The sequence below is a fragment of the Stomoxys calcitrans genome, chromosome 1 (assembly GCF_963082655.1).
Source record: "Stomoxys calcitrans chromosome 1, idStoCalc2.1, whole genome shotgun sequence".
Classification (NCBI taxonomy): Eukaryota; Metazoa; Arthropoda; class Insecta; order Diptera; family Muscidae; genus Stomoxys; species Stomoxys calcitrans.
In genome coordinates this window covers 94,608,231-94,632,759 of record NC_081552.1, presented here as the reverse complement: position 1 = coordinate 94,632,759, position 24,529 = coordinate 94,608,231, and the positions used below count along the sequence as shown (strand labels likewise).

The window sequence follows — 24,529 nt, the reverse complement described above, 5'->3', positions numbered from 1 at the left end:
TCCTGCAGTAAACTCTTGATTAAACCCACTAAGAGTGGGGATCTTATTAATAAAATTGATTATAATGAAATACTAGTTTGTAAAAATGAATCCTATGGGATCCTTAAACCATGTAAATCTTTCAATAATCTGACTGTTTGTAATTTAAATAATGTCAAAAGAATAGAAAAAGAAAATTGTTTGTTAAATCTTTTAAAAAGCGTAGAAGCAAACTGTACTTTATTGAGACATAGCACCACCCCTACAGTAGAGGAAGTCTTGCCTGGGATGATTCTACTAAATCAATTCGATGGTACCATTCTCATCAACGACGAGCAGTACAATCTTACGGGAACCTTCATAATCAAGTTTCAAAACGCTTCCATAACAATTGACAACGAGACATACAACTATTTCCAAACAACGTATGCCGAACCATTACCTGCAATCCTACAACCTAGATCTCCTGGATCAAAAATAGAAGAAGTAACCACTTTGGAATTTGTAAAAAGGATCCATCTAAACAATACAAAAGCGATAGAACTGTTGAACATTAAAAACAAATGGAGTGCGGCCGTGCATTTACTCACAATAGCTGCAGCTCTCATTCTGGTATTGTTCTTGATAAGAAGAAAGCAGCGCCCATTGATTGAAACCGTTAATCTAGCACCTCCCAATCAACTATCAGTTCCGACATCGAATTCAACAAACTTTCCAAGAGACGTACCAAGATTATCTCAGATACCTTACTTCTAACGGTATTACGATCGAGGACGCTCGTAACTAAGAGGGGAGGTGTTAACATCAAAGATGTTTGCTGGGATGTCAGCCAAACAAAAAATTCTTTATATTGGATTTCGATACCAAAAAATTGCTGATTCTATTGATTAATTCATTGACCGCTGTCAGTCAACAGCAAACACAGCAAAGCGGGTAACCTGACACCTCATGACGACAACAATAACAAAATCGTCAATCAGCAAGAAACCAATAGCAGCACCAGCAACAGCACCAACCAACAGCAGCAGCGCCAACAGCAGCACCAACCAACTTCAACCTAAGTTTAAGATTTTTGATTGAGTTCTGTAAAAGCACTCAAATTAATAAAAACAGAAATGTAGTAACTGTTAACTTATACATATATATATATATATATATATATATATATATATATATATATATATATATATATATATATATATATATATATATATATATATATATATATATATATATATATATATATATATATATATATATATATATATATATATATATATATATATATATATAAATATATATATATACTTTTGTGTAAGTATGCATCAAACAAAATACAAACAAACTATTGAATTTGTTTTGGAGATAAGCTAAAAAAGCAGCCAAGACTTAAAACGCCAGCCAAGAAGCTGTGAAAGACTTTCACTTTAGTGCATTTATGGCGGGTAAATAAATATTTATTTACGTTTGGATTTGGTGGCTCGACACTTGTTAGAGTCTTGCTATTGAAAACTCATCCGCCAAAAATGGAAAATGATTAACACTGCCACCACAGCCGCCGCCTCTTTGCCATCAACCATTCAAGTTTCTTGACCACAGTCGATGGTTGTGCTTGGATGGCAGCGGGAGTAGCCTGATTTATTTAACTTTTTAAGTTGGAGATTTTTGTTGTTGTTAGTACAACTAGATTGTATTTTTGGTTTCATTTCAAATTAATTTTATCTCCTATTTGCACATCAACCAAATCAAAAAAAAAAAAAAAAAAAAAAACGACTTGTGAAAAGTGAAATGCTTTTAGATTGACTAGTTTGGTTTCAGACCACGCAAATAAACTCGAAGATAGTAATGTTTTTTTCTTTCAAATGATGATGACCAAATTTGCCTTGCTATTAGAAAAAAAATAAGTCTTGCCTTTAGTGGCCAATTAGCAGCATTTTAGTTAACACAGTCTCAAAGGAAAGAAATAAATATATTATATTCAAATCAAACAAGTTGGCGTATTTTCTCCTTGTTCCCTTCATTGGCAAATTGCGTGAAAAATTGATGGCCAACTAATACTCCTAATCACTTTTCAATTGGTAATATAGTTTAATACAAAATTATGCAAATTTTCTACAATAGGAAATTGAAACATAGAAAAATCTTTTGAGATGGACATAAATAAATTAAGTGAGAGAGCGTAAAGTTCAAAAGATGTTATCTAAACATGAGTCAGTATTTTTAAGCAAAATGCATTTTTGATCCGCTTGAATTCATTTCGTATTTAGTTCAGTTTTTAGGGAATATTAAAGGTGCAACATTTATGCAAAAAATGTGTAAAATGTAAACTCCTCTATGTGTAGATTCCGTCATTCCGTTCCGTTTGTAACATTTCGAAATTTTTGCCAAAGACCCCATAAAGTATATATACTCTTGATCGTCTCGTCGTTCTGAATCGATCTAGCCATGTTGGTTCGTCCGTCCGTCTGCCGAAACCACGATAGAGGTCGAAAGCGTAAGATAGCCGCTTGAAATTTTTCACAAATGCTTAATATCGATGTAGGTCGTTGGGGATTGCAAATGGGCCAAATCGGTTCAGATTTAGATATAGCTCCCATATCATCCGATCTCCCAATTTGATTCTTGAGCCCCTGGAAGCCGCAATTTTTATCCGATATGGCTGAAATGTTGCATGTAGTGTTCCGCTATGACTTGCAACTACTGTGCTAAGTACGGTCGAAATCGGTCCATAGCATGATATAGATTCCATATAAATCCATCTCCCGATTTGACTTCTTGAGCCCATGAAAGCAGCAAATTTTGTGCGATATGTCCGTCCGCCTGTCTGTCTGTCGAAAGCACGCTAACTTTCGAAGGAGTAAAACTAGGCACATGAAAGTTTGCACAAATACTTGTATTTAGTGTAGGACGGTTGGTATTGTAAATGGGCCAAAACGGTCCATGTTTTGATATAGCTGCTATAAAAAACGTTCTTGGGTCTTGACTTCTTAAGCCTCTAGAGGACGCAATTATAGTCTGATTTGACTGAAATTTTGCGCGTGGTATCACTTCTAATAACTGTGTTAAGTATGGTTTAAATCGGTTCATAACCTGATATAGCTATCACATAAACCGATCTTGGGTCTCGACTTCTTGAGCTTTGAGAGGGAGCAATTCCAATTCGATTTGGCTGAAATTTTGCACGTGGTGTTTTGGTATCACTTCCAACAACTGTGCGAAGTATGGTCGAAATCGGTCTACAACCTCCTACAACTACCATATAAACCGATCTTGGGTCTTGACTTCTTAAGACTCTAGAGGGCGCATGTATCGTCCGATTTGGCTGAAATTTGGCACGTGGTGTTTTGGTATCAATTCCAACAACTGTGAGAAGTATGGTCGAAATCGGTATACAACCTGGTATAGAAGCCATGTAAACCGATGTAGGATCCGGATTTCTTGAGCCGCTAGAGGGCACAATTCTTATTCGATTTGGCTGAGGTGTTTTGTTATGACTTCCAAAAACTGTGCTTAATGTGGTTTAAATCGTTCAATAACCTGATATAGCTACTATATACCGATCTGGGATCTTGACTTCTTGAGCCACTAGAGGGCGCTATTCGCACCCGATTTGGCAGAAATTTTGTACCACGGCCTTCCCGTGATGTTCAATATACGTGTCCAGTATGGTCTGAATCGATCTATAGCTTGATATTGCTCCCATATAAACCGATCTCCCGATTTTGCTTCTTGAGCCCTACAAGGCGCAATTCTTCTCCGAATGGACTGAAATATTATACAATGACTTCTACAATGTTTAGCATTCAATTGATTTATGGTCCGAAGTCCGGAGTACAACCTCATATAGCTCCAATAGCATAACAGTTCTTATTCATTATTTTTTTTTTTTTTTTTAACATGTCAGCCTATGGCGCTGAACTCCTGGGTTCAAAAAAAATTCAGCGTTGATTATCGCCTCCTAATGCAGGCAACATATCTGAGTTACTACGCCACTTGAAATAAATGCCATGGACAGTCATTTAAATATTGGGTTGCCCCAAGTAATTGCGGATTTTTATATAGTCGGCGTTGACAAATTTTTTCACAGCTTGTGACTCTGTAATTGCATTCTTTCTTCTGTCAGTTATCAGCTGTTACTTTTAGCTTGCTTTAGAAAAAAGTGTAAAGAAAGTATATTTGATTAAAGTTCATTCTAAGTTTTATTAAAAATGCATTTACTTTCTTTTAAAAAATCCGCAATTACTTTTTGGGCAACCCAATACGTCTTTCCAAAGAGGTGTCGCCCTGCGGCATGACTTTCAGACTCGGCTATTACACGCAAAAAAATTTAACGTTTGAGAAATTTTTATAACAAACAAAATCATCAATCAATCATTATAGACTAAACTGAAGGTGGTTGACATTGAAACAAAACACTAAACGAGCGTGAGCTATTTAAACCAGTGTTGCCAAAAAGATAATAGCTAAAAATCACCCTTTAGAAAGATAGCACCTTAAATGACCACATGATTAACTACAACGTTGTACATCATGTGGTAGTTCTATCTTCAGCGTACTTTGAGGCTTCCGATCCCTTTGTCATCATTTTTATCGGTACATATGCCTATTTTGGGGGAGGAGGTTGTGAGTTGCTCCGCCCCTAGATCATTAGACCCAAATTTTAACAATACCCAGACCCTTTTTTTAAAAAACTTTTTTTGAGTCCTATATGCTTCCAATTGGTCATCTTTTTGTTGGTTTGTTTTTTTTGGGAAGGGTAGACCTTCTAAGATTTGGTGCAAAATTTGGTATCAGTTTCGTATTTCAATCCTATACACCTTTCATTTGAGTCCCATTTTGTCCCAATAGGTCTAGAAAATTTGTTATAAGTTTCGTATTGTACTCCCAAATACCTTTCATTTAAGACCCATATTGTCTCAACGGTTCACTTTTGATTTTGGGTGGTTTTTTGGGTAGAGGGAGTGTCCGCCCTCTACCGACATCAAAAACTTATATAGCCTGTTGTTGCTTTCTTGTGACAGGCATCTGTACTGATTATTTGATCAAAATTTGAACTAGTTCTATAATACTTTTAATGGTCGATAAAGCAATTTGCATATTTTTATACCCTCCACCATAAGATGGGGGGTATACTAATTTCGTCATTCTGATTGTAACTACTCGAAATATTCGTCTGAGACCCTATAAAGTATATATATTCTTGATCGTCGTGAAATTTTATGTCGATCTAGCCATGTCCGTCCGTCTGTCCGTCCGTCCGTCTGTCTGTCGAAAGCACGCTAACTTCCGAAGGAGTAAAGCTAGCCGCTTGAAATTTTGCACAAATACTTCTAATTAGTGTAGGTCGGTTGGTATTGTAAATGGGCCATATCGGTCCATGTTTTGATATAGCTGCCATATAAACCGATCTAGGGTCTTGACTTCTTGAGCCTCTAGAGTGCGCAATTCTTATCCGATTGGAATGAAATTTTGCACGACGTGTTTCGTTGCTATATCCAACAACTGTGCAAAGTATGGTTCAAATCGGTTCATAACCTGATATAGCTGCCATATAAACCGATCTTGGGTTTTGACTTCTTGAGCCTCTAGAGTGCGCAATTCTTATCCGATTGGAATGAAATTTTGCACGACGTGTTTTGTTATGATATCCAACAAATGTGCCAAGTATGGTTCAAATCGGTCCATAACCTGATATAGCTGTCATATAAACCGATCTTGGGTCTTGACTTCTTGAGCCTCTAGAGTGCGCAATTCTTATCCGATTGAAATTAATTTTTGCACGACGTGTTTTGTTATGATATCCAAGAACTGTGCCGAGTATGGTTTAAATCGGTCCATAACCTGATATAGCTGCCATATAAACCGATCTTGGGTCTTGACTTCTTGAGCCTCTAGAGTGCGCAATTCTTATCCGATTGGAATGGAATTTTGTACGACGTGTTTCGTTTTGATACCCAACAACTGTACCACGTATGGTTCAAATCGGTTCATAACCTGATATAGCTGCCATATAAACCGATCTTGGGTCTTGACTTCTTGAGCCTCTAGAGGGCACAATTCTTATCCGATTTGAATGAATTTTTGCACGAAGTATTTCGTTATGACATCCATCAACTGTGCCAAGTATGGTTCAAATCGGTCCATTGCCTGATATAGCTGCCATATAAACCGATCTGGGATCTTGACTTCTCGATCCCTAGAGGTCGCAATTATTATCCGATATCCCTGAAATTTTGTACGACGGATTCTCTCATGACCATCAACAAACATGTTTATTATGGTCTGAATCTGTCTATAGCCCGATACAGCTCCCACATAAATCGTTCTCTTTATTTTACTTCTTAAGTCCCCAATGGGCGCAATTCTTATGCGAATTGGCTGACATTTTACACAGGTCTCCAACATATAATTTAATTGTGGTCCGAACCGGACCATATCTTGATATCGCTCTAATAGCAGAGCAAATCTTTTCTTATATCCTTTTTTAGCCTAAGAAGAGATAACGGGAAAAGAACTCGACAAATGCGATCCATGGTGGAGGGTATATAAGATTCGGCCCGGCCGAACTTAGCACGCTTTTACTTGTTTTTGTATATATCAATTTAACATTTTGTTATATTTTTATATATATGGATATGCAAAACCTAAATAGCTTAAAAAGACTTCATTAAGGTAAAAAATCATTTTTGTGAAATTCAAAATATGCTCTTGCATAAAATCGTGTCTCTACCGATATCTTTAATACACAGCGAAATTCTTTTTCTACATAGCGATGTTGTTTTTTGAGTTGGGTGCCACGTCTGGGTTCAAGCCCCAGCGAGAGCATCAAAACAAAATTTCAGGCGTGGTTATCCCCTCCTGGTTCTGGTAAGACTTGTAAACCATCTAAACTTCTCTAGTGAGTGGTATCGCTCTCCGGCAAGCCGTTCGGACTCGGCAATTCAAAGTAGGTCCGTTATCATTGAGCTTCAACTTGTAAAGAGCAGCACTCATTGATATGAGAGACGTATCACCGTTGTTTCTTAGTGGATCATGAGAAAGTTAGCGATGTCCATGTCTAGATAAGAGGAAGTCAGCCATACAACCAACCAAACGTGATCTTTGATGGAGGTTACGGATTGATATGCTTCACTACACCCTTAGGTTAGGTTGAAAAAGGGTGCGGATATTAAGACGTCCCATGCCACTATGGGCATACACTTAAGCTAGTAATCAGCTTGTTATGCGTTCTAGCTACTAAAAAGTAACCTCAAAACAGAAAATCTAATACAGGAAATCAATGATACTAACAAAATCTCTAAGTGTTTTCCATACCACGCCCCTAAGTTGGTTCATGTCTGGTATTGTGTCCGCACCTAATTGCAGCTCCGGATATTCCCATAGGATTTTCGTCGGTCTACAGACCTTTTCGCTGTTCTACAGCGTTCGTCGCCCTCGACCTTAACTCAGACTGCGTCGACCTGAAAGACTTCAGGTTAACCAAGTTTATTGACCACAGTCCTCTGGCCTTTGGAGAATATTTAATTTTTTGTGGGTTTTATTTCGTCGATATTGTTTGGATATTATATAATAAAACTGAAACTCCAAAATCTTGAAATAAACACGTTTCATTACTGGCTGGCTTTCCCGTATATGGCACACGATTCAGAGATGATGCCTTCAAGCCTTAAGTCGCTGGTTGAAGCCGCTACTGTAGGAAAGAAGAGCTTCATTGTAGGAAGTGATGCCAATGCACATCACCAGATATTGGGAAGTTCCAATGCCAACGAAAGGGGTAAGCTGCTTATCTTTTTTTTTATAAGTTGCAATCTGGCGAGTTGTAATATAGGAGATAAACCGACCTTTATTACCAGGTACTAGATATTACCTTTGTATCGGATGATATAAGCGCAAGAATATGCGACTGGGAAGTGTTGGATGACCACAGTTTCTCTGATTATTAGTTTCAGCCTTGGAGAAAATTCTGCAGAAGTGGTCCCTCGGCTAAACAGAAGAAAGGCGGATTGGGATAAATTCTGCACCACTATCCCTTCTAGACCAGATAAGAAAGGGGATGCTACGGAGGATATAGGCATAGTGGTCAAGCGGATCACGAAGACCCTGAATGACTCACTTGAGTCAACATGCCCTAGTGCCAAGCCAAGGGGCAAACAGCGACCGCCATGGGGGACCCTAGAGCTGGTTGGTCTAAGGAAGGACGGCAAAAAAATCTTCAACAGAGCAAAAGCCATAATGGCACCACACGATTGGGACTGAGCTGAGAAAATATAAGGGCGAGCTAAGAAAGGCTCAGAACAAATCCTGGGTAGAATTCTGTAGCTCTGTGGAGGAGGCTTCTAGGCTAAGGAAGATTCTGTCCTTAACACCTATTACGCCTATAACCTTACCTAAATCTGAACGAAAAAGGAGACACAGAAACAGAAAGTTATTATATAGTCCCAATGAAGGACAATTATATATCAGCTGTTAAAAATTGTAAAATGACGATTGGAGAATACAATTAACGACAGAAAATTTCTAATATTTTATATCAATAAATAAAAGGAGCAATTTTTAATGAATACGTATACAGATTTTAAAACATGCATTTTCATTAGCTCTGTACATATGTGTATGAAAATTAAATGTGGTGTACAGTATTTAAATGTTGGTCTGTGGGTAGATGATTTCAAGCTTAAGGTCACTGTTATTACTATCATTAAATTTTAAATTGATTTTTATGCAAATTCTCCAGATTCAGTTGGTTCTATGCGTGATACTCTGCATGTTAGGTTGATTAAATGACAGGTATTCGCTATGTGGTTTAATTTTAAAAACCTGTTGTGTAAATAATCGAAATATGTTTTTGTTGTATGTGGAGGTAGCGATTCTCGTCAAACTCCTAAAGATAAATATGCTCGGACCTATAGCTGCTGGAACGTGATGGCCATTGGTTGTTTAAGGGCGCCAACAAATTCCTCTTGTCATGTCGAGTATCATACGCACTCAGTATTTAAGCAAGTGCCGGTGCCGCCCGGCCTCTAAGTGAGACTCTCCACTCAATACTGCCACCTGTCAAAAGTTTTTCAGATGACTGGAAAGTCCTGTTAAAATCTGTTTTTGTAACATCACAGGTCGAGAAGCATTTGTATTTGAATTTTCAGTTTTACTCACAAACTTGCAAAATACTTTTTAGAAAAAATGGATGAAAATACAATCTCCAATTCAGCAATATTCTCATTTCCGGTACCTTCATTGTTAACGATAAAAACTTTTTGATGAAGCTAGGTGCTTGATTTTGTTTATTTAATATTTAGTAGTATTATTAATATATTATGGTTGCCGACTCATGTATGTATAATAATGGTTATAAATTATAGTTATTATTTCAAATTGGAGTTCTTAAGTATTCGAACTAAAGAATATTAAACAGTACAAAATTGGTTTCAATCTTAATCTTATAAGGTAGAAGATTATATACTTCTAGTCCATCGTAGAATAGTGACCGTTTTTTGCTGTTGTATCCATTCTTTACCATCTAAAATTGTGCAGATTTCTTAGCATATGGGGTTGTACATCTAACACATATTGAAGTTGATCATTGAGATATTGCGATGCATTTCCAAATCTCATCTTGTTTATAAATAGGATTGCATTGATTTTAAGCATTTGTGTTATATGTGGCCATTTTAGGGTTTCCAGTATCCAATTGAAAGACGTGTATTTATGTATTTACTTTCAGTATCGCTCGCACTGCTCTATTTTGTAGTTTCTGTAATCGTTGAATTTGAGTGAATATTTTCTTATGCGTTTGAAAACCTTGATCTCTTTCTAAATTTTTGTACAAATATAGTCAATTAGAACTTTGAGTTTTACGAAGACGTGATATTTTATTTCTCTTATCTCAACGTTTATTTTAAAAATTAATATAACTTTTTTAATTTATTTGCATTAATTTTGTTTTTGGCTCGTTTAGTTTCAACTTATTCATTTTTCGCCAAGTATTTACATAAGTAATATCGCTCTATAGATTTTCATGACATTCATTTGTATTTCCAGCATCCGAAAAAATAGGGGTGTCATCCGCTTATAAAATTAATTCACATTTGTTTAAAATGTTTGGCATATCATTTAATAATGTTTCTAAAAAGAGATCCTTGAGGTACGTCATACCCATTATTTACCGAGTTCGATATAACACCTTTAGTTTTCGTCCCTTGCTTTCCGCCATGAAGATATGATTCAAATTATTTCAGTTCGACTCCTTGAATTCCGTAATTGTACAACATTTGTTGTTGTTGTTGCAGTGTGCTATACACTGAGGCGGCAACCCTTGCCGATGAAGAACTCCATCGGATAAATCTGTTATGTATAACCGGATGTCATGGGATTGCAGCAATATATGCTAGGTCGATCCGGTACGTACAACCGGCTTCCATGGACTTGCAGCAATATATGCCTATGTATCGTTTCGAATGTTTTTTTTTTTTTTAAATCTAAGAAAATTGCCATAATTTTTCTATATTTTCAATATTTTTCATCGATTAACTTCAAAGTTCACTGCTGTTTCACATGATTGTTGATGTTTTGAAAACAAACCGTTTTCATCCATATTTTTGTTTTTCTTCTAGCTGCTGTTCCACCTTCTCAATTATTTTTGTATTGGTATCACCATAATAAAAAATTGCCAGTTTTTCTCACGTATCTATTACCATTTTAATATTAACTTTATGAAAATCAGGTTTCGATTTCTTACTCTTACATATATTGAATATTTCTTGGGAATTTATTGCACTGAATTGGAATTTGCAGTAACTGGTTTAAATATTGTACATTTTCCATATTATTACGTATTGATTTAATACTATCTATAAAATAATTATTAATTTCGTTTGCAATGGGTTTATTTTCCACATACTATACTTTATTAAATATCACAGATTTTATCACAGCTTGTGTTTCTTTCATTACCGAATCTTTAATATTTCTTCACATTTATTTTTAGTCGATTGCACTTCTAATCTTGTTGTTAATATATTTACTTTTTTCCATTTGTAGTTTGATGTTTTACTTATTTCTCGCATGTTTATAAATACTCCGGCGATTGATGAATCTTTTCGGACTTTTCGACTTTTTGGCATTTCAGAATTTTTTCACGCTTTAGATCCCGTTATTCGCTGTTAAACCATTTATTTGTCATTTTGTCTGCTTTTTTTGCACAAATACTTCTCATTACTGCATGTTGGTTGGGATTGTAAATGGGCCAAATCGGTCTATGCTTCGATATAGCTGCCAAATAAACCAACCTCCTTATTTGACTTATTGGGCCTTTAGAGCCCACAATTATTAAACGATTTGGATGAAATTTTGTGCTATTACGTTTTCTTTAAGCAAAACTAATTGTTACTTATTTTCATAAGTAGCTACTGCTCCCATTGAAACGATTTTTGTGCAAAAAGGTCCATATCAACCAATTCTCCAATTTGACTTTGAAGTGAGGCCCTAGATAATCAATTTTGCTGATTATTAATATTTTAAGAACATCGAATGCTGCCATCTATGTCCCTTGATTGATGTAGGCTCGTAATTACGGTAATATTTGGCATGTGAAGAACGCTTATGTCGTCTAAATCCGTACCCTTTACAAATATAGGCCGATGAAAACATGTGAAATAGTAGCTACTTTGTATAAACTTTTACATAAATCCATAATGTTGAGTATTCAAAGTCAGCTCGACTAAGCTTTCGATTCCTTCACTCCGTAAACTATTAAAGCCAATGAATTCTGTCAATTATATTTCATTATTTAAAACGATTTTTCAGTTTATAGGCCACAAGGTCGGCAAAACACTATTCCTTAAAAAAAAAAAACAAACAATTATAACGTTATTTTAATAATTGCATCAACACAACTTCAATAAAATATTTAAACAAACACATAGACTGCCTGTAAAACCTCTATGAAAACAAATCGCTCACATTACCGACTTTTATGTTCTGATATTTTTGTGGATAATTTCCAATGAAAAAATATCGTTTAATTAAATCACAATTATATCAGCCATCATTTAACGGGGGAAAAAAAACCTTTACATAAAATGACTTCAAAATTAAATGCAGTTTAACTAAAACTTTGAGTAAAAACGCACAAAGAATCTCAGAAAAAAATATGTTCACAGAAGCTTAAATACAACATAATTTAATTGTAATTAATTGAACGTCAATAACAGAAAGTTGAAAATTAGCGATGTTCAAAGTTAATATCAAAGAAAAAACAATCAGAGGCAGATCGAAAATACGGAATGTGTGGAAAATTAAGTAACACAATGCCAAGCAACAAATAACGTGAATGGTTGTAAAGGTTGCCAAGATGTCTAAACCACAAACGGTGGTTGGCGTTGGCCATAATTTTGGGTTCATTAAAGATTTATTTACAAAATATATCTTCTTTAACCGCCATGGAGGTCTAACAAACATTCACATAAGTTATGTTATATTGGCAGTTTTATAAATAGTAGTTTAGTTTAGTTTTTAGTGAAAGAAAGAAAGCCGTTGATGGGAATCGACCCCACAACCTCCTTACTGCTAGTCCAAACTATCTCAGCTACCGGGGCGCTTGACATTCACTTACTGCTTTTTGAGACAATCACAGACAATAAGAAGTAAGAGCGTGCTAAGTTCGGCCGGGCCGAATCTTATATACCCTCCACCATGGATCGAGTTCTACGCGCGGTATCAATTTTTTGGCAAACAAAGAATATTGAATAAGAACTGTTATGCTATCAAGCTATTGATCGATTCAGACCATATTAACAACACGTATGTTGAAGGTCATGAGAGAACCGTTGTACAAAATATCTGCCAAATCGGCACAGTTGTTGGAAGTCATAGCGAAACACGTCTTGCAAAATTTCATTCCAATCGGATAAGAATTGCGCCTTCTAGAGGCTCAAGAACTCAAGACACAAGATCGGTTCATGTGGCAGCTATATCAAAACATGGACCGATTTGTCACATTTACAATTCCAACCGACCTACACTAATAAAAAGGATTTGTGCAAAATTTCAAGTGGCTAGCTTTACTAATTCGAAACTTAGCGTGCTTTCGACAGACAGACGGACGGACATGGCTAGATCGACTTAAAATGACATGACGATCAAGAATATATATACTTTATGGGGTCTCAGACGAATATTTCGAGGTGTTACAAACAGAATGACGAAATTAGTATTACCCCATTCTATGGTGGAGGGTATACAAAAATCAGAATCATTTTACATTAAATTTTGAACAATGGCTACTTTAATTATAGGCGGAGCTTTTGGACAACCGGGCCATGGCGGTAAATTAGTTGTATAACTTAATTTAGCCCATTGTAATGTGTTAATTATTTAAATGATAATCTACGGACCCCAAAACTCAACTAATTCATTTGTTATTTTCTCTTTGCACTACCTTCCCAGTGTCCCAGTGTCATGGTTTTACTGTCTTCAAAACTCCCACATTAATCATTTGCATTTTATTTTGGAATTAAAATGAAATACCCACCAAAACATCATCGCCAAGTTTAGCGTCATCATTATGCCGGCGATGATGATTGTTTCGACGACAACGAATGATGTATTGGCATTTCTTGCTGTGTAGCTTGAAGGTGAAAGCCCAGTCTAGTTTTTGCAACTACTTAACACCTTTGCAGTGAAAACACATCATCGCTTGGCCTGGGCTCAGTCAAACAAAACTGAGAAAAAAAAACTCCAAACAAGAAAATTTCTTTCCCCCACAGGCAGAATGACTGCACAGTTATAATAGCCATCATCCAAGAAAAATAACAAGTATTAAGTCATCCGAAACGTGGGTCACACTTTCTACAAGTTCCCTACCGCAGAAAATAAAATTATTAGTTTAAAAAGTGCTAAGTTCGGCCGGGTCGAATCTTGGGAACCCACCACCATGGATTCTCCTAAAAGTTTATACAAAATGAATTTAGTTGTAGGGAAAAATGTTATTCCACATACCAAACTTCTGTCAAACCAGCAAAAATTAAAGCTACTAGGAACCGAACAAGGATGATCGAGAGACCGGTTTACATGGAAGTTACATCAGGTTAAAGACTGATTTTGGCTATATGTGGCACAGTTGTTGGAAGTCGTAACAGAACATCACATGCATAATTTGGACAAAATTTGCGGCTTGTAAGGGCCCAAGAAGTCAAATCAGGAGATCGGTTTATATGGGAGCTATATCATACTATATGAGACTCAAATGAAAGATATTTGGGTGTAGATTACGAATATGACATTTAAATTTGCGTTCAAGTTTAGGTGACACTTTTCCTTCCAAAAATAAGTTAAATAGGTTGATTGACCCATTTTGACAATATGGGACTCAAATGAAAGGTATTTGAGAGTAGAAAACTAATTGTATATTCAATTTTGGAGCCAAGTGTTTGGGGGCACGGCCTAAGCACCCCTTAAACTGAACTTCATTTCCAATTTTGGCAATATGGAGTTCAAATCAACGGTATTTGGGAGAAAATGACGAATTTGATATCTATTTTCTGGTCATAGTGGCCGTCCAGCCCCACAACACACACTCCAAACGGTTCATATTTGCCGACCAAGGCAATATGGTACTCAAATTAAAGAGATTTGCGAGTTGAGCTCGAATTTTGTTATCTATATTTGATTCGATATGTCCGAGGTGACATTCCTTCCCTAAAAAGCACATCTCATTGCCCTAATTTTCAAAACGCAATATCTCGGAGATTGGTAATGCGATTAGTTGAAAAATTTTTTTTCCACTCTCACAGTCAAAACAAAACATGGTTTCTATTGTTGGGGTCGGATGCCTCGGGGGCCGTCCAAAACCCGCGAGTCCAGTCACGACAATTTAGAGCTCAAACGAAAGGTGGTTGAGAGAAAAAAACAAATCTGATATCCAATCGAAGAGCCATTTATTTGGGGAGCCGCCGCACCCCAAAATGCCTCTCAATTATATAAAAGCTATTTAGGATGTAAATTGATCGATTTTCGGGATATTGATAGAACTTATTTACTGATCATGCCAGTATGGGGCTCATATAAAATGTTTTGAAAGTAGAGCACGAATCTTACATCTACTTTAAGGGCCAAGTGTCTAGGTGGCCACTCCACCTCTGAAATTAACCTAAACCCGAAATATTTATAAATACGGTAAAATGGGACTCATTAGAAAGGCATTTGGAAGTAAAGTAAAAATGTACCCAGGAACCGAGCAGGGGCAAACTTCTCACACATCAACGAGTGCTTTTCGATTCAAGTTGAGTTTATCAACGATAAGGGACCTTTTTATAGGCGAGTCCGAACGGCTTGCCGCAGTGCGACACCTCTTTGGGGAGAATTTTTTAAATGATCATGCATGGCAAAGTACCTCGCAAATGACGTCAGCATTAAGAGGGGATAACCACCGCTTTAAATTTTTTCTGAAGTTCTCGCTAGGATTCGATCGCAGGCGTTCAGCGTCATAGGCTAACATAGGCTACAGTAGCACGAATTCGATATCCACATTCAGGCGAAGTGTCCTCAGTCTACAAAGGTATTAGAGAGTTAAAGAAGGCGCAGCGGAGCGGGCCCTGTCCAGCTAGTATTAAATAAGCACCGTTGGCTGTGTTAGAGGCGACGTAATCCACATATTTTTGGCCTCTTTCATATAAATCAACAATTTATTGTGTAACTAGTAAAAGCGCGCTAAAGTCTAGTACTGACGTCGACTTTTCACATGAACAACTGTCAAAATGCACTATAAAAAATTGGTGACGAAGAAAATGCGAACACATTCCGTACAAGTGGGCAAATCAGCAGCGATCGTCGCTGCATCAGGATAAATTTCGCACAATTTTAATTGCAAATGTAATTAAATGCTCACGAAATGGACCGAATGAACTCTACAATATGGAAGAAGTCTTTATTGTGTGTTGTGGTACGACTTTTGTTTGTGTTATGACAAAAAAGAGTGTCCGTTTTCGCTATAATTTAATGGGCATTTTTGCTGTAAATGAAGTCGATACTAGGCTTAAATTCGGAACGCATCGGATAAAGACTGAGGCTTACAGGGGCTTGAGATGTCAAATTGGGAAATCGGTTTATATAGGAGCTATTTCAGGTTATACACCGATTTGGACCATACTTGTCACGATTGTTGGAAGTCATAACAGAATTCTACGTACAAAATATCTGATCAATCGGATAACAACTGCGCATTTTAGGGGCTCAAGAGTCTAATCGGGAGATCGATTTATTTGGGAGCTATTTCAGGCTATACACCGATTCAGACCACGATTGTTGGAAGTCGTAACGGAACACCATGTGCAAAATTTCAGTCCAATTGGTAGTAATTGTAGATTCTAGGAGCTCAAGAAGTCAAGTCGAAGGACCACTTTATATGGAAACTATATTCAAATCGAAACCAATATGGCGATCAAGAAAATATATTTTTTATCAGGTCGTAGATTAATATTTCGAGGTGTTATAAACAGAATGACTCGATTAGTATGCCCCTATCCTATGGCGGTGGGTATAAAAACAGTAACACATCGTTAAAAGCAATGATATACACGCTACAGCCTTCAAAAATTGAGATAATGAGCTGAAATTTGACACAGATACGACTTTTTGCTGCACGCAGGTTAAATTCTTTAACGACCCAAATTGGTCCATATTTGGATACAGCTATCATATAGACCAATCTGCCGATTAAGTGTCTGAAGTCCATAAAAGTTTTATTTATTAATTATTAGTGAGTTATTTTAAGCCTCCCAACATCCAACCCAAAAAGGTTCAGACTTAGGTTCTTTATGCCATAAAATGGCCACCGTAGCGCAGAGATTAGGATGTCCGCCGATGATGCTGAACGCCTAGGTTTGAATTCTGTCTAGAACATCAGAAGAAATTATCAGCCAAATATATGCTGGCGAAATTTGTGATTTACGATACCATTTGGTATGACAGCCATTTTAAAAACATGTCCACAAAGAGAGAACTCGGCTATAAAAAGGAGGCCCCGCATCACTGAGCTTAAACTTGAATTGGACAGCACTCACAGGTATGTGAGAAGTTGGCCCCTGTTTCTTAATAGAATGTTCACGGGCAAATTTGCAATTTGCAAAGTCACAAAACGGGGTTTTATTGCCTGATTTAGCAGAATACACAAATCAATCATAACATCAATGTATGCTTCTTTTAATTATTATACCCACCACCGAAGGATGGGGGTATATTCATTTTGTCATTCCGTTTGCAACATATCGACATATACATTTCCGACCCTATAAAGTATATATATTCATGATCAGCGTAAAAATCTAAGACGATCTAGACATATCCGTCCGTCTGTCTCTTGAAATCACACTAATGTCTTTAAAAATAGAGATATTGAGCTGAAACTTTGCACCGGTTCATTTTTTGTCCATAAGCAGGTTAAGTTCGAAGATGGGCTATAACGGACTATATCTTGATATAGTCCCCATATAGACCGATCCACCGATTTAGGGTCTTAGCCCAATAAAAGCCACAGTTATTATCCGATATTGCTGAAATTAGAGACAGTGAGTTGTGTTAGCCCCTTCGACATCCTTCGTCAATTTAGTTCAGATCGGTCCAGATTTGGATATAGCTGCCATATAGACCGATCCTCAGATTTTGGGTCTTAGGCCAATAAAAGCCACATTTATTATCCGATTTTGCTCAAATTTAGGACAGTGAGTTGTGTTAGGCCCTTCGTCATCCTTCTTCAATTTGGCCCAGACCGGTCCAGATTTGGATATAGCTGCCATATAGACCGATATCTAGATTTGAGGTTTTGGGACCATAAAAGACGATGTCGACGATGTTGTCCGATGTCGCCGAAATTCGGGGCAGTGAGTTGTGTTGGGCCCTTCGACATCCTTCTTCAATTTGACTCAGATCGGTTCAGATTTGGATATAGCTATAGACCGATTTTTTGATTTAAGGTTTTGGGGCCATAAAAGGCGCATTTATTGTCCAAATTCGGCGAAATTTGGAACAGTGAGTTGTATTAGGCCCTTCGACATTCTTCTTCAATTTTTCGCAGAACGGCTCAGATTTGGATATATCTGCCATATAGACCTATATCTCGGTTTAAAGTTCTATCCGCATAAAAGGCTCATTTATAATCCGATTTTACTGAAATTTGACACAGTGACTAATGTAGGGCTCTTCGACATCCGTGTCGTATATGGTTCAGATCGGTTTATTTTTAGGTATAGCTACTTAAAAAACCAATATTTTTTTATACACAATTGAACAATGACTTGAACTTATAAGTATTTGGTCCAAATCGGAACATATTTCGATATAGCTGCTATGGGGCATAAAGTATGCATTTTTCACCAGTGTGTGTGTGTTCCACATCCATATAGGTTTAAAAACTGCTGTTGGCGACCTCCCTTGTACACTTACCGTAACTTAACAACAAAAATTTTGTATAAAAATCTGGGGCCGCCCACTCCCAAAACACGCCAACGGATTTATAGACCAATTACTTAAATATGAGAATCAAATTAAAGGTATTTGAGAGTAGAAAACGAATCTGATATCCAATTGTAAGACTAAGTATTTCGTGGGACACCCCTCTCAAGAAAATCCATCCTGGCTATATGGATTTTAAATGAAAGGTCTTAAGGAGTAGAGCAAGAAACAGGACTATTACTGACCATTGCAATGTGGGGTATTTCAGTGCAGAAAAATCCACAGGAAAATTGGAGTACATTTTCAAATTGCATTTGAAATTAGCAGAATTCTCAAATTTGATTACTCCTCTTCAACATACCATTATCGGGTGCAGCAGTGCGTGCCAGGTTCAGCTAGTCTATTATATAAAAATGAAATTGTTGCGCTCTGTTTGATTGTTTGTTTATTTTTTGTTAGTTTATTTGTCTGTTCCGTATAGTCTCAAAAACGGCTGAACCAATTTTCATGAAATTTTCACAGGGAGGGGGCGGACCCTCCCCCATACCCCAATTTTCAAAAACGCCAGATCTCGGAGATGGATGCACCGATTTAAGCGAAATTTTGTATGCCACCTTATGGTACCCCAAAAAAACGAAATTGGTACAAAATTTTTGGGTCAAATAACCTGGGCGGACGCCCCATCCCAAAACCCACATGCCCACGGACGGACATGTTTACCGACAGGGCCAATATGGGTGTCAAATGAAAGGTATTTAAGAATAATGTACGAACTTGGTACACAAATTTCCCCCAAAGTGTTCGGGGGGATCCCCCACCTTCAAAAAAACCCCCAACAGGAGTCTTTCACCGCTTTGGATAATATGGGTATCAAATGGAAGTTTTTTATAAGAAGAGTACAAATCTAACATAAAAATTTATTCGTTGGTGTCTGAGGGGCCTCCCCATCCCCCAAAACCCCCCTCGGGGCATATTTACCAATTAGGACTACATGGATATCAAACGAAAAATATTTGAAAGAAGAATACAAATCTGACATAAAAATGTATTTCTTGATGCCTAAGGGGCTCGACACCCCCCAGTAGGACATATTTTGCGATTGCGATATCATATGAAAGGTATTTAAAAGTATAGTAAAAAACTTATTTAAAATCGTATTCCTTGGTGTCTGAGGCAGCCCCCACCCCACAAAAACCCCTCAATGGGACATATTTACCAACTGGGAAAATATGGATATTAAATGAAAGGTGTTTGGAAGTTGAGTTCACATATATTATAAGTTTTTGGTCCAAGGTGTCTACGGGGATTCCTCCTTAAGCGGGCATGAATGTCCAACGTCACAAAAATGGGTATCAAATGAAAAGTCCTTAGGAATTGACCACGAATCTGGGGATGGAACATGTAGTTCGAGCTATGGACATGTAGATCGAGCGGGCTAATATGTGAATTAAAAGAAACGTCTATGTTAGTAGGTTCGAATCTAATGTTAATATACAGATTCAATAATCTGGGTCACGTCCAGCTGTCGTGCCATTCAGCAGTACATGTATATCGCTACAATAGAGGACTGAAATAAATTGTCTCTTGGGTTTTTTTGGGAGGAGAGAATGAATCTTATATCCACTTTCGGGGCAAAGGGTTTGGCTACCCAAACTATAATGGGCGACTCCCCCCTTCCTTATTTTCAAAAAGTTCAGATCTCGGAGATGAGTAGGGCAATTTAAATGATGTTTATAATAACTCAAAAAACTCAAAAACAGCAATTTTGTAACTTTATTTAGGGTGGGATACTCAGACGATCGTGCCACCCCCAAAGACTAGAGAGACTGGAGAACGAATCTAATGTATGACGGTAAACCGTCATATATCAGATTTACAGACCATAGCAATATAAGGCTCAAATGAAAGGTATTTGGGAGTAGAGCACCAATATGATATGCACATTGGGACAAAATATCTGAAAGGCCGTACCAGTACCCCCGAACACGATTTTACTGTCCGTGCCAGTATAAGGCTCAGATAAAATAAGAGAATGGGAGAAGGCTCAGCGGTGTTCCTTATAGACTCAAAAACGGCCGAACCGATTTGTATGAAATTTTCACTGATGGTGCATCCCGTGGTGAAAATAGAGTGCTACATTTTTTGATGTCTAAAGGGGGGGGGGGGGGGGCTACCCTCCCTAATCAGAAACGCCAGATCTCGGTGATGGGCGGTGCGATTTAAGCGAAATTTTGTGTGCTCTCATAAAGTAAACTAAAAATAAAAATTTGGTATCCAAATTTCGGATAGGGTACCTAGGGGGGCCGCCCCACCCCCAAAACCTACCAAATATATATTTAAACCAATAACGACAATATTGGTCTCAAATGAAAGGTATTTAGTGCTTATTTACTGCCCATGGCAATATGGGGTTTAAACAAAAGATATTTGAGGGAAGAATACAATTCTGATATCCAAATGTAGGGCCAAGTGTTTGGAGGTCCGCCCCTTCCAAAAACACCCCCAGTCTTTGTGAGTAAAGCACGAATTTGGTATAAATATTCGGGGAAAAATGCCTATGGGGCCACAACACCCATATATGAAATATTTGCTGACCATTGCAATATAGGACTGTAATAAGACGCATTTTAGAGTAGAACATGAGTCTGATATATAAAGGGTGATTTTTTTGAGGTTAGGATTTTCATGCATTAGTATTTGACAGATCACGTGGGATTTCAGACATGGTGTCAAAGAGAAAGATGCTCAGTATGCTTTGACATTTCATCATGAATAGACTTACTAACGAGCAACGCTTGCAAATCATTTTCAGTGAATGGGCCCTAGAAAAGTTGGCAGAAAATACGCTTTTTTATCGACAAATTTTGTTCAGCGATGAGGCTCATTTCTGGTTGAATGGCTACGTAAATAAGCAAAATTGCCGCATTTGGAGTGAAGAGCAACCAGAAGCCGTTCAAGAACTGCCCATGCATCCCGAAAAATGCACTGTTTGGTGTGGTTTGTACGCTGGTGGAATCATTGGACCGTATTTTTTCAAAGATGCTGTTGGACGCAACGTTACGGTGAATGAACACATTTCGAACCGAACACTGATTTTGGTAATAAAATTCAATGATTTGCAAGCGTTGCTCGTTAGTCAGTCTATTCATGATGAAATGTCAAAGCATACTGAGCATCTTTCTCTTTGACACCATGTCTGAAATCCCACGTGATCTGTCAAATACTAATGCATGAAAATCCTAACCTCAAAAAAATCACCCTTTATTTTTAGGGTCAAATCACAAATATGCTTGCTTCTTGAGTGATACATCGGGTTTTTAACTTACAGTTGGAATTCAATGTTGTCTCCATACAATGGTGTTGCATTTCTCACAAGTCTTCCAAAACCAATTTTAGTCAGCAAATTTCGAATATAAATGATCTCCTTAGTCGCTGCAGATAAAGCCATATATTCGGCTTCGGTGCTACTTAACGCCACAGTTGGTTATTTTTTATTTCAAACATCACAGCAGCTCCAGCCAATATAAATATAAAACCAGTGAATGATTTTCTCTCTCATCTGAGCTACCTGTCCAGTCTGCATCTACAAATCCCTATAATGGTTTGCCAGTGCAGTTATACTCAAATCTTTGGTTTATGGTTGCATTTAGATATCACATGATGAGCTCCACTCACATGTTCAGAATGCGGATCGTTAATAATAAATTGAGATAATTTCGTGACAACATGTAGGATATCCGGTCTTGCACATAATCCAATATACATTAAGGAACCAATTAGAGACTGATAGGATTTCTTTCTTACAATTAACACAGCTATTTGTACATTTATTAAACTTTTGACCAGGATCTAATGGAGTAGCAACCTTTCTGACGTTTTCCATTTCATTTTCTTTTAACAATTCCAAAATCATATTCTTTTGAGAAAGTTGTAAAGGCCCCGTTGGAGTATTTCTCCTTACCATTTTTCTGACTACAACCTTTCGCGACCAATCTTGATTTGTAACGCTCTACGTTTCCATTCTTATCGTGTTTCTTTGTGAACACCCACTTACACTTTACAATAGGTACTCCATTTACTATCCACCACTTTCCACGTTCATTTATCGACTAAGGACTAGTATTCGGCTGTCATCGATTGAATCCACATATCGTGATCATTTCTTGACAATGCTTCGTCCACAGTTTTTTGATCGTCTTTAATGTCAGTTTTTATGAGATTGTTCCTAATTTGCCTTCCAGATCGCAATACATTGAAATTCAAATCTTCATCTGGAGCAGATACCTCTATTAGGGCTTCAGTTTCTTCAACTGCTTGTTTTGGTTCACTCATATCTTCATCCAATACACGATTTGCTTTCCTAGATAATAATATTTCTTGTATTATCTACAATTTTTCCATTTGAAATATTGGTGACATTTTGACAGTGACATTTATTTTAGTTTGCGTTACACAACCCGTTTAATTTGTAATTTATTCACGGCACAGCTATTTTTTTTAATTTTTCGCTTCCTGGGCCCATAAGCTTTGTTGACGAATTTCTAGAAAAAGCCACACACAGATTTTTAAAATAAAAATTATAAACACGTTTTTATTGTACAAGGGCAAATAGAGAGAATGAAAAAATTATACAGAAAAATTTTCCAGAACAAAAAATGGTGAATTTACAAATTCACAGCATACTTGTACATTAAAAATTATTAAGTTGTTGCATTATAAAGCCCATACTCCAAACTGGACATATATGTTGTCTTTTGCAATAAGGGGTTTAAATGGAAGGTATTTGAGATTAGAAAACGAATTTGATATCCAATTTTAAGGCCAATGGCAATATGGGGTTAAAATAAATGGTATTTGAGAAAAGAGCACGATACTGATATTTTTTCAGGGCCAAATGTCAAGGAGACCACCTCACCCCCGAAAACACCCCTAAATCGGACATCATGACAATATCGGTCTGAAATAAAGACTTTTAAGAATGGAGTATATCTAACATCCTAACGTTAATGACCCTAAACCCTCCGAGCGAATTCATAGACCAATAAAGATCTTATGGGATTCAGATAAATGCATCACTATTGTTATACTGTTAGTCAAGCGATATACATATGTATACTATTTACGTAGCATGGTAATTTCACTAAAAACTCTTTAATTGTTGAAAATAAATATTCAAAGGATAATTTCATTCCATATAAAGTAAAGGAAGACGCAGCGGAGAGGTTCAGCTAGTATTATATGAATTAGAATGAAACAGCATTAATGGAATCTACATTTAGACCTCTTTAAGATGTATAAAAGAAAATAACGCCTACTAGAAGAAAAAGGAGTAATGAATGATACTTATTTTGGAAAAGAATGCAAAATTTTGATTTTTTGGTAGGAATTATCTGCACCAGGGTTTCTTTAAATACCCGTAGAATTTTGTAACCTTTCCAACTGTATCAAAATTTTTTATACACAATTTAAAAAATACCGAAGATACTTTCACTAAAAGTTTCAAAAAAAAAAAATTCTGGTAAGGCCAATAACTCATAAACCATAAATCAGAGTCTCTGAAACCACTAGGATTCCCAAATTTCCTCCTCACCACTAACTATGCTAAGTTTCGTGTACATATCTCTATCCATTCAAAAGTTCTAGAATTATTTTCAAAATTTTGCGATTTAGCAAATTGTGCATCGTTGCCTTGTGGCACAATTTGACAAAAAGTCGTAAATTTAGAGAAGTCGCACAAAAGTCCTCTTTATAGCCGAGCCCAAACGGCGTGCCGCAGAGCAAAACCTATTTAGGGAGAAGTTTCTAAATGGCAAAGTAGGTCACAAATGTCGCCAGCATTAGGAGGGGATAACCACCGCTGTAAAATTTTTTTCTGATGGTCTCGCCAGGATTCCAACCCAGGCGTTTAGCGTCATAGGCGGATATGCTAATTTCTGCGCTACGGACAATTTCTGCGCGGGATAAATGTACTCTTCAATAAATCGATTGTAACGTGTGCTGCGTGGCTTGCGCACCGTCGTCCAGGTCCATATCTTCCAATTCAGGCCAAAAATGATCAGTGAGCATGGTACGGCAGCGTTGTCCATTTACAGTAACGACGTCATTG

The 24,529-nt window shown here is 37.1% G+C and overlaps 1 protein-coding gene and 1 long non-coding RNA gene across 5 annotated transcripts in view; one reads left to right on the top strand and one right to left on the bottom strand.

The window, feature by feature from the left end:
* The window catches only part of LOC106095086 (heparan sulfate 2-O-sulfotransferase pipe-like), a 507,727-nt gene that overhangs the window by 86,272 nt on the left and 396,926 nt on the right, over positions 1–24,529 (top strand). The gene's annotated exons all lie outside the window — the stretch shown is intronic.
* Positions 10,832–23,036, bottom strand: LOC106088552 (uncharacterized). Its single transcript, XR_001221470.2, has 2 exons — positions 21,750–23,036; positions 10,832–11,814 (listed from the first exon to the last, which is right to left on the bottom strand). It is a non-coding gene; the product is annotated as an uncharacterized LOC106088552 (long non-coding RNA).